We start from the raw sequence: 16,347 nt of genomic DNA, 5'->3' as shown, positions 1-16,347 counted from the left end.
ACCAAGCAGAATAGAGTGGTATTATTACTTCCCTTGATCTGGACACCAGACTTCTGTTGATGCAGCCTGGAATAGTATTCGCTTTTTTTGTTGCTGCATCACCATGTTGACTCACGTTCAACTTGTGGTCCACCAAGACCCCTAGATCCTTTTTAAATGTACTGCTGTCAAGCCAGGTGTTCCCCCATCTTATATTTGAGCAGCTGGTTCTTCCTGCCTAAGTGCAGAACCTGACATTTGCCTCTACAGTACTGTATTGAAATTCATTTTGTTAGCTTGTGCCCAGTTCTCCAATCTGTTAAGATCAATTGATGAATGTGGGTTCAGTTTCCCAATTGGAGGAAACGCTTCATTACTTGCAACTTCTAACCGGCGCACAGAAAAAAAGCAAAATGGGACAATAAAACGTGTTTAAAAAAATAAAAATGCCATCAAACCCAAACATCTCCCATCACGTGTAGACCAGCCCCGACCCTTCCTCCAAGCCTGGGAGCGCTGCAGTGCGGGAAGAGTTAAAAAGGGCAGGCGATCCACCCTCCTCCCGGATCCTGCTCTCCGATAGGCTGAGGCTGTGACAAGGGGGGCGTGGCCAGGGGGTTGGCTGCCGTTTGCCGCAAGAAAAGGGGCAAGATGCGTGTCTGCGAGTGCGCGCGTGTGGATCGGTGACGCTGGCCGGGATGCGAGCCGCCAGCCTGCTCGCCTGCAGCGCCGCTCGCCTCCTTCCTTGCAAAGGCTCCGCGATGCGCCGGGTGGCCGCCTGAGCGCACGCTTTGAATTTGCCCCCCGTGCAATTGGTCGGAGGTCGTCGTTTTCGGTTGCATTTCATTTTTGAACTCCAAGCACCTTCCCCGTCGCGGTGCATGCTTCTCTCCTGCATCCCGAGCCGCCGCCGCCAAAAAAAGAGAGGATTAAAAACCGGACGCCTCCCGGCTGAAGGAGCTGCTGCGCGCCCAGGGCGCATCGCCTGCGTTCCTGCAAAGAGTAAGGGCACAGCGGGGAGGAGGCGAGGTAGCTCTTGCCTACACGCCCGGGAGGGATTTGGGGAGGGGGCGCAGGAGGAGGGAGAGAGGGAGGCGTCGCCACACACTTGGACCGGGGGGGGGGGGTTGCTTGCATGGTGGTGGAAGACTGGTTACGTTTGCACGCGCTACCTTCCCCCCCCCCTTTTGCAAAATCGCTCAGGGTTGAGGGAATCTGTGCACGAAGAGGATTCTGTGGGAGGACGGGAGCGTGTGCAGATATGGTTGCAATTAAAATGTGCTGCACGGCGGAGATGCGGGGGTCCTCCGAAATAAGCCCCGCCACCTCTTCCGATTTATTTTCTGCTTAATTAGTTTAGTTTGCCTTCCCCCACCTAACCCTCCATGAGCTTGGAGACCTCTGCTTCTTGCAATATAATCTGACGCGCCGCGGGAAAATGCAAGGGGATGCATATCCGTTGCAAACGTGTGCATTGCTCCAGAATAAAATATTTCCACCAGTTTTTTTTTCCATTTTGGTCATCTGGGGCGGGGGCATAGCCTCTTCGCTTGCTTTTCTCCACCCCCCGCCTTGCAATGTTGAAGAAGCATCCACCCATTGATAAAGGATGTGCGTGCGTTTGTGTAAGTCAAACCATAAAACCCCTTGCAGGTATGATCAGGGATGGTTGGTGTTAGGGTTGTGTTGTGTGTGTATGTGGTTTTTTTTTTAAGATGATGTCATAAATGGGGTGTCATCCAGAGCGCGAGGTGAGGTGCTGGCATTTGGGTGATGAACAGGGGATGGCTGCAAATTATGTCATCTGCTTTTCTGGATGCTACTGCTGCGTGCCATTTCGCTGGCAAACTAGACGCGTGGGGGGGGGAGGGATCCAGCTCCCCCCCCCTTTTAGGCTAAGCCAAGGTGTAGAAACTGGGAGAGAGGGGTTCGAAATGGCTAAATAATGCCCCTTGGTTTGTTGGTTTTTAAATGTCGGTAGCATTATAGCTGCAAAGCAAGGATGGCCATATACTCCCGGTAAACGTGACATGTTGTCCAGCTGAGCAGAAGGATTAAATGTCCTCTTCCTCGTGTGTGTGTGTTTTCCAAAAACCGAAACATTTTTTTGCTTGCTATAACCCTCCGTCACATCGTTTTTTGGCTCCCTATATGCATGGATACATTATTCTGTGATGATCAGGTCTCTTTGGGCTGTGCATGGATCACCGAACTCGCCAGAGACCTCTCTCGTTTCTTGAAGATGGAGCCTTCGTTTTGTGGTTGTTGTGTTTTTTTAAAGCGGATTTCATTTCAGTCCTGTTGTGGACGGATCCTTTCAAAATGATGATAATCCAGATCCTGCGAATTTGGCAGATCCTTTATTTGGGGCATCTGAAATCCACCCGGTCCATAACCTTCCTTCTCCCACCCCTGCAAAGGTTTCCTAAAATAGAGAGCGAGGGAGAAGAGATTACACATTGCATCTCTTCCAGCAAATGTAGTCAGGTAGACCTGTACTATTAGGGGACAATATTGAGTGTGTGTGTGGGACACACAACACACACACCAAGTGGCTTTGGTCTGCTGAAGCATTCGCTCATTACTGCTCATCTCTAGAGTTGGCCCGGTGCATAACTGGGTCATTGTGCATGCAAATTTCTCCCTCTCTCACACACTCATATATAATTATTATATCCTGAAGCTGGATTTCCGAGCTGCTTTAGGAAGGCATTTTCCTGCTCTCTTCCTCCCGCCTTCTCCCTAGTAAGAGAGCTCAGGGAGCCCTTAGCTGCAGTGCAGTGGAGATAAGGGAGAGAGCTGGGCAGCGTTCTCTGCCCATCCTTTGCTGCCCCTTTGCAACCCTGCACTCGGTCTTATTTTCACGCTGGCTCGGCCGGGCATGATGTAAGCACATTGGCAGGGTTTCACACACACGCATGCACACACACACACACACACACACCATGTCATCTTTCACACTCCAGCAAAAGCTTTGATCTCCCGGTTGCTGGCATGAGAGAGGAGAGCGAGAGAGCGAATGGTTTCTTGCTGGTGATTGGTCGAAGGAGCGGCTTTCCACCAGATCTGTGGTGCAGCTGTTCTTGTGTAAGGCTTCCCTGCCCATTCAGGCAAAGGCGGCCTTTGTCTGGAATGAGTCTCTGCCCCGCTCAGGATGCTCTCAGTCTGCATTTCCACTGTGGGAGACGCCGGAGGAGGAGAAAAGCAAGACTAACAGGAGGTGAATGTAGGGGCCCAGATTTTGGAATAAACCACCTGTGATAGACTCACGGAATTGTAGAATTGTGGTGTCAGGAAGGGATCCAAAGTGTCGTCCAGGCCAACCCCCCGCGATGCAGGAATCACAGCTAAATAATCCCTCAGATGGCTATCCAATCTCTAATCAAGGGAAGTAGAGAACGGGGCCTTCTCTGCAGCGGCTCCCCATCTGGAATGCTCTCTCCAGGGAAGTTCATTATACACCTTTAGACACCATGCAAAAACATTCCTTTTTAACCAGGCCTTTGGCTGATTTGATTGACACCCTAAAGGTAAAGGGATCCCTGACCATTAGATCCAGTTGTGACCGACTCTGGGGTTGCGGCGCTCATCTTGCTCTATAGGCCGAGGGAGCCGGCATACAGCTTCCGGGTCATGTGGCCAGCATGCCTAAGCCGCTTCTGGCGAACCAGAGCAGCGCACGGAAATGCCATTTACCTTCCTGCCGGAGCGGTACCTATTTATCTACTTGCACTTTGGTGTGCTTTCGAACTGCTAGGTTGGCAGGAGCTGGGACTGAGCAATGGGAGCTTACCCCATCACAGGGATTCGAACCGCCGACCTTCTGATCGGCAGGCCCTAGGCTCTGTGGTTTAACCCACAACGCCACCTGCGTCCCTTGATTGACATCCTAGGCCCTTCTAAAATGTGGTTTTTGGGTTTTTTGTGGGAGAAGAGTTATTGGGTTGTTGTTTTTATTTTGATTATATCTTTTGTGCTTTTATATTTTGATTTTGTTTTGTGAACTGCCCTGAGACCTCCGGGTGGTATATATAGTGGTACCTCGGGTTACATACACCTCAGGCTACATACGATACAGGTTACACACTCCGCTAACCTAGAAATAGTGCTTCAGGTTAAGAAATTTGCTTCAGGATAAGAACAGAAATCATGCTCCGGCGGTGCGGCGGCAGCAGGACGCCCCATTAGCTAAAGTGCATCAGGTTAAGAACAGTTTCAGGTTAAGTACGAACCTCCGGAACAAATTAAGGACTTAACCCGAGGTACCACTGTAAATTCAATAAATCAGTGTTTCCCAACCTTGTGCCTCCAGCTGTTTTTGGACTACAATTCCCATCATCCCTTGCCACTGGTCTTGCTAGTCAGGAATGATGGGAGTTGTAGTTCAAAAACTGCTGGAGGCACAAGGTTAGGAAACACTGCAATAAATAATAGTAACAACAACAATAGAGGCACACCACCTTTCAATTTAGTCCACTCCACTGTCAAGCAGCTCTTACAATCAGGAAGTTCTTCCTAATATTTAGTCGGAATCTCCTTCCTTGTAACTTGAATTGGTTCAGGTCCTACTATCTAGAGCAGGAGAGCAGAAGCAACAGCCCTTCAGATCGTTGAAGACGGCTATCCAATCTCCTCTAGGTCTTCTCATCTCCAGGCTAAACAAACCGAACTCCTCAACCGTTCCTTGTAAACCTTGGTTTCCCAGACCCTTGGTCATCTTGTTCAACGTTCTCTGCACATGTTCAGGCTTCTCAATATCCTTCCTAAACTGTGGTGCCCAGAAATGGACACAGGACTCCAGTAGGGCTGGGCGATATATCATCCCAAACTGGTTTGAAGTCCATATTGAGATAATCTGTTTCATAATTTTTGACCTGGCGATATATCGCCAATCATGATGTGTGTGTTTGTGCTGTGCAAAAAATCACAATGTGGGCGAAACCGTGAAGCCAGCCAACAACCTCTGCGTAGCTCCATCCTTATTTCAGACATTGTGATATAAAACGATTAGGCAGAGGGCAGTGGAGGCTGGTCCATTGGGGCAAGAGGGGCTGCCCAGCCAAAGTCAGCCTTCCCCTTAGCCATCCCCCATCTGTCTGCCTTCTTACCTACAACCAGTCTTGGGGGGCGGCGGTGTTGCCTGTTGGTTTCCTCCCCCTTAGCCAAGCGTAGAACTCAGTGGGGAGGTGTCATGGACTGGTTGGAGGTAGAGGAATGGTGGGAGAAACCAGCTGGGGAACCCCCAAAGGAAAAAGGCTCGGAGCCTGGGATGGTGGTGGGACAATGAGTGGTAAGAGGGAGAAGAGGAGGTGCCAGAAGCTGAAGAGGTAACAGGGCTTAGTGAGCGGGGAGAGTCTGTAGCAGAGAGCAGTCCAGAATCAGAGGCAGAAGCTGAAGCAGGAGAGAGGGGAGGCTGGTGAAGAGACATGGGTGTCTCCCGCTCTTGCTGTGAACAGCTCCCCTCCCCCCTGGTCTCCCAGAACCAGAAGAGGCATGAAAAGGGGTGGAGGAGAGGTCGGCAGACACAGTCTCCGATTGCTCGGAAAGAGCCCTGGTGAGGACTCGAGAGCTTTCAGTCTCCGCAACTGATTTTCACTTAGGAAGACCACCAGGAATTAGCCGTTCTGCTCCTTAGGCCTGACACTCCACCAAGTCTGTGGAGGTCGTGTTTATAAAGAGTTCACTCCATCTTTGAACAGTGTGATTACGGACAATGCTTGAGTCCGTTGGATGTGCCTGCCGTGCGCTCTAGCGCCACCTAGTGTCAGTCTCCCCGCCTTCCACCCTATGAGTCCCAAAGGGTACCAGCCTAGCGCTGGTAATGAGAAAGACCTCTCTTCTCTCTCTGCCTGAAACCACAAAGACCTGCTGCCGTTCTGATCAAGACCGTTCCTTGTTTGTTGGGCCAGTGATCTGACTTGCCGTAAGGCTGCTGGCTCCCTGCCTCCAGCCCCCACAAGCCCACCTGTCTTCTGCCGCCGTTTGCTGCCGCTGAGGTTGCAATTTTGGAAAACGAAGTTTTGTGCTGTTTGTTCTATTTAGGGACCAGGGCCACGACCGACTGCATGTCTTCCTCTCTTTCCGTGCCCTTCGGGGCCTCCCACCCACTGCTGATTTGTACGTGCGAAAGACAAATGCAGTTTTAAAACCTGACTTTATCAAGTTCTTAAAACTGCAAGCTCTTGTTCCAGTGTGACCATCTCCGACTTGCTACGCCTTTTGTGTCGCCTGTGAACAGATTCTTTATTTGGGGAAGTGAAATCTTAGACCCGCACCGGCTGGGTTCCTCCCTCCCATAGAGTTTGAGCATGTTTAGGAATGGCTTTTCCACATTTGAACCTCTCCTCTCTCTATGGCACTGTCTCGTTTCATCGCTGTTTAGCAGCAACAGCTAATCTTCCTCACCGGATTCCTTCCTTGTGACTGTTGTCCTATGAGGAAGAACTTTATGAGAGTAAGAGCTGTTTGAGAGTGGGACTGTCTCCCTCGGAAGATGGTGGACTCGCCTTCCTTGCAGGTTTTTAAGCAGAGGTTGGATGGCCATCTGCCATGGATGCTTGAGCTGAGATTCCTGGATTGCAGGGGGTTGGAATAGATGACCCTTGAGGTCCCCTCCAATTTTACAACTCTATGGCCCTCAACATATCCTAAAGCTGCCTCATTCTTCTATCACGACAAAAGTTCCTTCATTCTCCTTCCTTTGCTTCATTCCATGGTGTTCACAACACCATTGGAAAGGGCAATATCTTGTTTGATAAAAAATAATATATATATGATGTAATACAAGCAGGGAAAGAAATTAACAAACTTTTTTTTTCTGAAGCTGCCTGAACAAATTGGGAAGTTACTACTACTACTACTACTGCTGCTACTACAGAGGTACCTCGGGTTACATACGCTTCAGGTTACAGACTCCGCTAACCCAGAAATATTACCTCGGGTTAAGAACTTTGCTTCAGGATGAGAACAGAAATTGTGCTCCGGCGGCACGGCAGCAGCAGGAGGCCCCATTAGCTAAAGTGGTGCTTCAGGTTAAGAACAGGTTTCAGGTTAAGAACGGACCTCCAGAACGAATTAAGTACTTAACCCGAGGTACCACTGTACTACTACTGCTCCTCCTCCTCTCTCTCTTTCTCTCTCTCTTTATATAATTTTTATTAAAGTTTCTGTTTTGCAATTTAAAATACTCCTTTTACATCCTTAAAATATCAGTGACTTACCTTCTTCTCTTTCTATGGTTTATTTTACATATCATAAATCCTTTCATATTTTACAAAACTATACCATTCAGTATTCCACTTTTGCATCCATCAAAACTTATTTGCACTGTTGAATTTATCTTAATACTGCCAGCGTTCTCCCCTCCCTCTGTTTGTGTCGTACTCTAAAGCTGGAAAGGAATTGCTTTCAGTTGCTTCCCAGAACATAAGGTGTATCGGTCAGTTGTACTAAAAATAACTCTCTGTAGACATATTATTTATCTTTTGCATTTATATCCCACCTTTCCTCCAAGGTGGTGACGTACATAATTCTTCTCCCTCTTTTCTCCTCTTAAACAACAACCCTGTGAGGTAGGCTAGGCTGAGAATGAGTGACTGTTCCAAGGGCACGCAGTGAATTTCATGGCTGAATGGGGATTTGAACCCTGCGCCCTCAGGTCCTGGTCCAGCACTCCATCCACTACACCACAGAGTGACCTCATCAGGTCCAGTGGGATTTACTTCTGAGCAGATGTGCATGTTGTTTGTTGTTGTTTAGTCGTGTCCGACTCTTCGTGACCCCCTGGACCAGAGCACGCCAGGCACTTCTGTCTTCCATTGCCTCCTGCAGTTTGGTCAAACTCAAGCTGGTAGCTTCGAGAACACTGTCCCACCATCTCGTCCTCTGTCATCCCCTTCTCCTTGTGCCCTCCATCTTTCCCAACATCAGGGTCTTTTCCAGGGAGTCTTCTCTTCTCATGAGGTGGACAAAGTCTTGGAGCCTCAGCTTCAGGATCCTTCCTTCCAGTGAGCACTCAGGGCTGATTTCCTTCAGAATGGATAGGTTGGATCTTCTTGCAGTCCATGGGACTCTCAAGAGTCTTCTCCAGCACCATAATTCAAAAGCATCAATTCTTCGACGATCAGCCATCTTTATGGTCCACTTCCGTACATCACTACTGGGAAAACCATAGCTTTTACTATACAGTGGTAGCTCGGGTTACAGACGCTTCAGGTTACAGACTCCGCTAACCCAGAAATAGTACCTCGGGTTAAGAACTTTGCTTCAGGATGAGAACAGAAAACGTGTGGCGGCAGCGGGAGGCCCTTTAGCTAAAGTGGTGCTTCAGGTTAAAAACAGTTTCAGGTTAAGAACGGACCTCCGGAACGAATTAAGTTCTTAACCCGAGGTACCACTGTACGGACCTTTGTTGGCAAGGTGATTTCTCTGCTTTTTAAGATGCTGTCTCGGTTTGTCATCGCTTTTCTCCCAAGAAGCAGGCGTCTTTTAATTTCGTGACTGCTGTCACCGATAGGATTGGGAATTCCAATCCGAGGTCGCCATAGGCCAGTCTCTACTCTAGGGGGTTGGACTCGATGGCCCTTGTGGTCTCTTCCAACTCTATGATTCTATGATTCTATTCCAGATTAGGGAAGAGGGATAGATTCGATTCACTTCCCGTCCGATAATGAACTTATGTAAGTCACCGTTTCTGAAACAGTGCAAGAACTGACGGGCAGTTGTCCTTCAAAATCCGATCAGGTGCTCAGGAGAGGAGTGCTGCGAAGTTTCCCTTTCGGATGAGTCCCCTGTACGTTAGAATATCCTGCGGGCAGTAGGGCTGGGCAATATATCACCCCAAACCGGTTTGAAGTCCATATCATGGTATCGGTTTCATAATTTTTGACCTGGCGATATATCGTGAATCGTTGTGTGTGCGTTTGTGTGCTGTGCAAAGATTGCAATGTGGGGAAAACAGTGAAGGCAGCCAATGGCTCCACATAGTCCCGTGCTTATTTAAGACATTGTGGTATTTCAGCATATGACAATCTTTAGCTGGTGATATGTCACAGTGTTGAAAACCAGATATCGCTCTGCCCTGGCGGTCAGGTGGTGCTTCCAAAAGACATTGCTTCTGCCCTTCTGATCATTTGTTCAGGGCTTTCAAAGGCCTCGGGTGGAGCATGGTAACTGTCTGAAAGCCCCTTGCAAGCATCAAAAGGCTTTCAGATAGCACTGGGAACTCCAGTAATCAGTATATCAGAGCTCAACATCACAATACGATACAATAGGTTACTCTTTATTGTCATTGCCTCATACAGAACAACGAAATTGAAAAATCTACGTCAGACATTGAGAAACCAACAAGCCAGCTATCCCAGCCTGGTTATCCCTCTAAAAACTCAGATACCCCGTAATTAGATACAATATACTCCCATAGAGACTACCTTACACTGCGTTTAAAACCAAAATTGCATTTGGATAGAAACTGTTTCTCAGGCGGCTAGTCCTAGTCTTTATAACCCCGTACCTTCTTCCAGAAGGCAGAAGCTGAAAGAGATAATTTCCGGGGTGTGCACTATCCTGCACTATCTCTGCAACTTTCTTATGGAACCTGGAGGCATAGATTTGATCCAAGGTGGGAAGAGTGCACCCAATTATTCTCTCCGCAGTCTTTACATCCCTGGACAGCATTGTTATTTCCCTGACCGTGCAGCTCCCAAACCACACACACAGACCATAAGTTAATACACTCTCCACAGTACAATGGTAAAATGCCATCAACAGGTGACACCAGGTGATGATTGACAGGTGAGCAATCCTGCCCATATGCCAAATCTGGCCCTCCAGGTGGTGGGGTGTTAACAGTCTTGTCCGCCAGCCCAAAGAGGTTCTGTACCCCTGCCTTAAGGCAATACGCTCAATCTAGCTAGCGCTAATTAATATTGCAGAATGTGCATTTTTGGGATCAGTTGGAATTTGTGGGCGCTCTTCAAGGGCAGCCCCACATAGAGCGAGTTGCAGTAGTCCAGCCTATAAGTTACTAAAGCATAAATGTTCGGAGACAAGCTTGTCTGCTGCAGAAACAGTTGAAGCTGGCAAACCAGCCAAAGCTGGCATGCTACCAGCCAAAACCAGCACCTGGTCGACGAGCACCCCCAAACCGAACCGAACTTGGGGTGCAACCTCAATCCAAAGCAGAACTGCACACCCGTCTTGGCCACTCCCTGTAACCTGCAGCAACCACTGCTCCCCACACAGCCAGTTTAAAATACTCTGTGAGCAAGACAGCGCATTATTTAGGACAATATGTACTTGCAAAAGAGACGGGTGAAAGATATTACTTTTGTGGCTGTGAATCATCGTACCTTCAGTTACAACATTCAAGCAATGTGCGGCGGAAAACTGTGATGCTTATCGCTGGTCCCACCCCCACCCCGTCAGCTGAAACCTTTCTCCTGAATCTGAACTCGTGACCCAAATTTCTTCTCCCCTTTCTGGCAGACATTCGTGGTTTGAGAAAACAAACGATGGTTTGGGTGGATCTGAGATTGTGCTTCTGGGCTTAACCTTAGTCCCCAGCTTGAGCTATACCATATTTTTTCGTGTATAAGACTAGGTTGTTTTTACCAAAAAAAGTAGGTTTAAAATTGGGGCTCGTCTTATACATGGGTAGTGCTGAGGGGTGTTTTCTTAATTTGGAGTCCCCCAAAATAGGGGGCATCTTATACATGGGGGCGTCTTATACACGGAAAAATACGGTATTTGCAAGCTTCCATGCTCCCAGTTTGCAGGAGCTACCAATCGGCGAGAATCACTTTGTGGGTGTGTGATTTTATTTGTGTGTGTGTGTGTGTGTGTGTGTGTGTGTGTGTGGAGGTGTGTTAATCCTCCCACGATTCAGCCCAGTGGTTCCTTGACAGTGAATTAAATTGGAGCGATTGGAACAAGGAGCTGACAAGATCCAGCGAAGACTGTGTTCCTTCTCTCCTCTTTCGCTTTGCTCGATTGGAATTGGCTAACGGTGAATCTGCAGCACTTAAAAGGAGCTTTCAGAGTGGAATTTTAGCAGCAGATTAAAAGATTATTAAGAAGGCGGGCTGGATTTGTTGCCATCCTTCCAGCCAAGGCTGTTTAAGAGAAGGATTTTTGCTGTTGTCATCGTCGTTTCCTTGCTTCAGTCGGGCTGACCTGAATGTTCGCTTGGAAGCGAAGATGACAAGGAGGGTCCGAAATGGGAGGAGAAGACTTGCAGCCCAGTGTCTTGGAAAAGCTAATATTAGACTTTCTGGTGCCAACTTTGCAAGAAGGGGATGGGGTGGAGTCTGTTGTTTGGCACAATCTCCTTTCCTACCATGGCAACAACCTTTGCTTTCAATAGGGTATCTGATACACCGACAGTAGGCCGTGTTGAATTTTCCAACTTTCTGCTTCCAGAAATGAGGGTTGCTAAAAAGTTGCAACATGACTTGGGAATTCAAAAGAGATTTTGGTTAAATAACGTGATTTAGGTTTGCTTGGTAAGTAAAATACAGCGGTACCTTGGTTCCCAAACTCCGAAAACCTGGAAGTAAGTGTTCTGGTTTTCAAACGTTTTTCGGAAGCCGAACATCTGATGCGGTTGTCGGCTATTGTTTCCGGGGCACCTGCACCAATCAGAAGCTGCGCCTTGGTTTTCAAACATTTTGGAAGTCAAACAGTCTGGTGCTTTTGCTATTTATTTTGCATTTTTGTTTTTGAGACTTTTTCGGTTAATTTGTTTTTGTGACTGCGTGGATGATAATTTTTATCAGCTACAACGCTGTCTTGTTTATTTTATAGTACAGTACATTGATTATTGCTTTCATTGTATGGATCAATGGTCTCGTTAGGTAGTAAAATTCATGTTACATTGCTGTTTTAGGTGTTGTTTTTAAAGTCTGGAATGGATTAATCTGTTTTGCATTACTTTGTATGAGAAAGCGTGCCTTGGTTTTGGAACGCTTTGGTTTTGGAACAGATTAAGTTTGAGAACCAAGGTACCACTGTATGTATAAAATTGCATAGAAATCACTAAAAATCGTGGAGTTGGAAGGGACAACAAGGATCATCTAGTCCAACCCTCTGCAATTCAGGAACCTTTTGCCTGACATGGGACTCAAACCCACAACTGTGAGATTAACAGTCTCCTGTTCTGCCGATAAATCTATCCCTGGCTTTTGAAGTACTTGCAGTTACATTATACATTATTTATGATTATAATTAATTCTTAGTAGTTAGCATTCCCTGACGTTTTCAGAAGGAAAATTAAAATTCCTTCGTTTTCTGAAAGCAGCGCTTGTTCATCGGATGTAGACTTACCAAGCTAACTCTTGCCCTGTCACAAAAATAATAGCAGATTTGAATTCCTCACACCCCAAAACTTGTTTTTAAGAGCTGAAGAAGTTTCCAAAATTAAGTTTCACCCTCTAAAATGACACACTCTACTGTGACAGGCAGAAAGTCAACTGATGTATCTTCCCCTAGCATAGGGGTACACGGTGTTAGAAACTCAGATATATGAGCTAGGTGCCAACAGTGTTAGAAATTAGCCAGGGGCCAGGCGCATTTTGCACCTAGCTTTCAACCACATGCACCCGGACATCTTCTTGGTTGCAAGTGGTCGAAAGCCACCAGTTATATTTTATCCATCAGTTATATTTTATCTGCGCAATTGGAATGAATTTCAGGAACCAAAATGCTTTTTCTGTGCAACAGGAACAGTCACCGTTAAGAAAAAGAGGCCGGAATAGGCCAATATATATGTGGGCAAGCGACTTTTCATCTTTTAAGTTCTCAAAACTCTTAACCCAGCTCAAGGTTGTCCACTGAACTAGCTGAGAATCAACCACCGTCAGTCCATTATTTGAAAAACAAGACATTACATTTTGGCGACTGTAGCCTTGTTCTAAGGAGCCATTTGGCACCCATGTTAGAAACTCAGATTAAATGGAACTGGAGCTGTGCATTCATCTTTCCAGCTCATCAGTGTCACTCTTTTGGCTGTGTTTAAATTTTGATTTTGTGTGAACCGCTTTGAGCCCAGATTTACTTGTGGGAAAAGCGGTATCTGAATAAATAGACACGGGCAGCAATAAATTCTGCTGGCAGCTGTCTGTCTCAGGAGACAACAGAGGAGTGTGTCTTTGGGGGTGAAGTCAATCTGTTAGAAGGTTACAGCACCTCCTGTGGCTGTAGAGACTGATATGGGAGAGGGCCTTCTCAGTGGTGGCTCCTCCCAGACAACTTTGGAACTCCCTTCCTAGTGAAGTTAGACCGACTCCCTCCTTCTTTATTATTACCGTATTAGCCTGAATATAAGCCTCACTTTCCCCCCAAATTCCGACCATGAAAAGTTAAAGTGTGGCTTTAATTCGCGACCTTACAAAAATTGGCTTTTACGATATCACTGCTGAAACAGACATACGATAAAATGGAATGGGTGTGAGTTCCTGCAGAATTTTAAAGGTGCGGCTTATATTTGGGTGTGGCTTATATTAGGGCCAATACAGTATTCTTATTTATTGAATTTTTATGCCACCCTATACCTGGAGGTCTCAGGCCGGTTCACAGAACAAAATCAAAATATAAAACCACAAAATATATTGTGGTTCTTCCACCAGCCGGAAAAGACCTCCATGTTCCAACAGGCTTTTGGGAACTGTTTTTGTTGTTTTGGAATGTGCTTTTAATAGTGTTGTGCTGTTTATATTTTCTGCATTTTAATAGATTGGTTTTTTAAATACTGTTTTAATTTTATTAGAGCTGAATTGCTTTTTAGCGAGTATCCTTTGCACGCTTTTAGTTTTCTGAACTGTGTGGCTTGTGTAAGCCTTCTTGAGGTGGCCGGGTCTGGGGGAAAGGAGGTTTATACAAATTAATAAAATACTAGTAATATCAGAGGCAGCCCTTTCTCGCTGTCGAGTTTAGGGCTCTGGCCACCCAGATCACCTGACTGCTTCTGGCTGCTGACGGACAGCCAAAACCCACATTGTTCAACTGTGTGAGAGACCTGGGAGAGAGAACCTTTTAATTGCTACCTCCGACAATCCGGCGAGGCATTTAACAGCGATGCCTTTAATATAGTGTTCCCCAACCTTGGGCCTCCAGCTGTTTTTGGACTACAATTCCCATCACCCTTGACCACTGGTCTTGCTAGCGAGGGATGATGGGAGTTGTAGTCCAAAAAATGCAACCTCCCCACCCCCCCAAAAACCCCAAACACTATGAGTTGACATTTTCCCCTCTGCAGAGTATGGATAATGAACGCATTGTACCTGTGTAGAAGAAACAGGGAGTGAGACTAATTGTGCTTGCTTGCCTAATCCTCTAAACTGGAATAGCTGTCTTAGTTTTGGGAGCCAAAGGGAAGCTGCAGGCAGAGGAATTGTATTTCACTGTAAAGCCTACACACACACACACACACACACACACACACACACACACAAACATTTTATTAATTTTCCCAAAATAACAAAAATACAACAACAGCAATACCAAAACAAAATAAAATTGACTTCCCCATAGTCCCTTCCTTGCTTCCATCAATTATCAACATACCGCATATCCATAGTTAAATTTAAAACTCGTTTAATTCACCTATTATCCATTCATAACAAAATTACAAGTAGTTTTAAAAATGCTGCTAATTTATTAACCTGTGTACATTGCTTCTGCATATGCACAATAAACATCTTCCGTTCTTCCTTAAATTCGTTGTCGTCGCTTCCTCTTAGTTTCATTGTCAATTCCGTCATTTCAGCATATTCCGTTAATTTAACTACAGCCAATCTTCTTAAGCTGGGGCACTTCCTTCTTTCCAAAGTTGTGCTAGTAATGTCCGTACGGCTGTAGTGGCTTACATAAATAAATTCTTTTGAGATTTTGGTAAGTCCACTCCTGTAATACCTAATAGGAAAGCGCAAATCGCGTATAGTCAAAACGCATTGGGTTTGATGGCAGGCGGGATTGCCAATGTCTTTTATTTTATTTTTTCTATTTTATTTTTTGCCTATCACGTAACGTGCACAAGTACTCTGGAGTAACATGCATCCGTATGAGCGTTGCTACACCCTTTGTATAGGTTTAAGCCAGTATTACATCTCGGAATAACACAGGGAAACGAGGCAATAAAACCCATGTTGCAGTGTGATTGAGTGACTCACTTCCCCAGGAGCAAAGCCCCACTGTACTCTACTTCTGAGTAGACATGCCTAGGGCTGCGCTGGGAAATGTTACCGGAAAAATCCGAGGGCTCCCTTGGACAAAAAGTAAAGACCCCAAACAGAGTAAATTGGAGCAAATCAGCAGCCTGTAGGCTTGGCCTTTATTGACTGTTGCAACAGGGTGCTCCCCTCACTTGCAGGTGAGAGGAAAGACATAGAAAAATGGTGTGCAAGACCTTATAAAAACTTTTGAAATTCCCATCCTGTAGGTCAAGCCCACCCCCAGAAACATCATGCATACATTACAGAAAGGAGGGGTTGAGGGAGGAGTTGTGGTGGTAACCTGAGTGTCCTGTCACCTGGCTGGTTCCCTTCTCCCCCCTCCCCATGAGTCATTTTCAGAAGACAAAAGGTAGTCGCAGTTTCCTGCCCCCAGAGGGAAGATCTGATCATTGTCCTTTGTTCCAGTCCATGCTGAATCCACTCCCATATGGAAGTTATTTGTGATCTTGATTGTCTTCTGTCTAGGACCATCAGGGTTGGCATAGCAACTGGGCAGGGTTCCTGTGGATGTGCTGGGATGTTCAAGGGATTATGGCTAGCCTGTATCAAACCTTCCCCATTTTGCAGTCCTTCCTTCATGGAGTAAAATAAAAGTGGAACAGTGCAAATCCGATGTATGGTTGATTTTCTATGAATTTATAACAGAAGCGTAGCGTGTGTGAGTGTGAGTGTGAGTGAAGTTTGTACAAACTGAATGATGGGGGGGGGGTTTTCCTGCTACAGAAATGCTCACAAACTAGAGCCAGCGACCATTTGCATTGCCTTAAGACTACAAAAACGCCTTAAGACGCCTGATTCTTAGGAGAAGGGCAATGACAGGCCTAGACAGCATCTTGAGAAGTAGAGACATCACCTTGCCAACAAAGGTTCGTATAGTTAAAGCTATGGTTTTCCCAGTAGTGATGTATGGAAGTGAGAGCTGGACCATAAAGAAGGCTGATCGCCGAAGAATTGATGCTTCTGAATTCTGGTGCTGGAGGAGAATTTTGAGAGTCCCATGGACTGCAAGAAGATCAAACCTATCCATTCTGAAGGAAATCAGCCCTGAGTGCTCACTGGAAGGACAGATCCTAAAGCTGAGGCTCCAAGACTTTGGCCTCCTCATGAGAAGAGAAGATTCCCTGGAAAAGACCCTGATGTT

At 46.4% G+C, this 16,347-nt stretch overlaps 1 protein-coding gene across 3 annotated transcripts in view; it reads left to right on the top strand.

Annotated features, from left to right (window-relative positions):
- Positions 1 to 411: 411 nt before the first annotated feature.
- Positions 412 to 16,347, top strand: part of LZTS3 (leucine zipper tumor suppressor family member 3) — a 75,457-nt gene continuing 59,521 nt past the window's right edge. Inside the window, exon 1 of one of the 3 annotated variants that reach the window (XM_083756542.1) lies at positions 412 to 981. The gene's annotated coding sequence lies outside the window, so the exon portion shown is untranslated. Of the gene's footprint in view, positions 1,009 to 16,347 lie in introns of all 3 variants that reach the window. The other 2 variants (XM_083756537.1, XM_083756540.1) reach the window with 2 other exon arrangements.

The sequence above is a fragment of the Podarcis gaigeae genome (genome assembly GCF_964106915.1).
Source record: "Podarcis gaigeae genome assembly, chromosome: 9".
In the NCBI taxonomy this organism is placed as follows: Eukaryota; Metazoa; Chordata; class Lepidosauria; order Squamata; family Lacertidae; genus Podarcis; species Podarcis gaigeae.
Note: the sequence above shows the minus strand (reverse complement) of the source record. Positions and strands in the feature narration are given on the sequence as shown.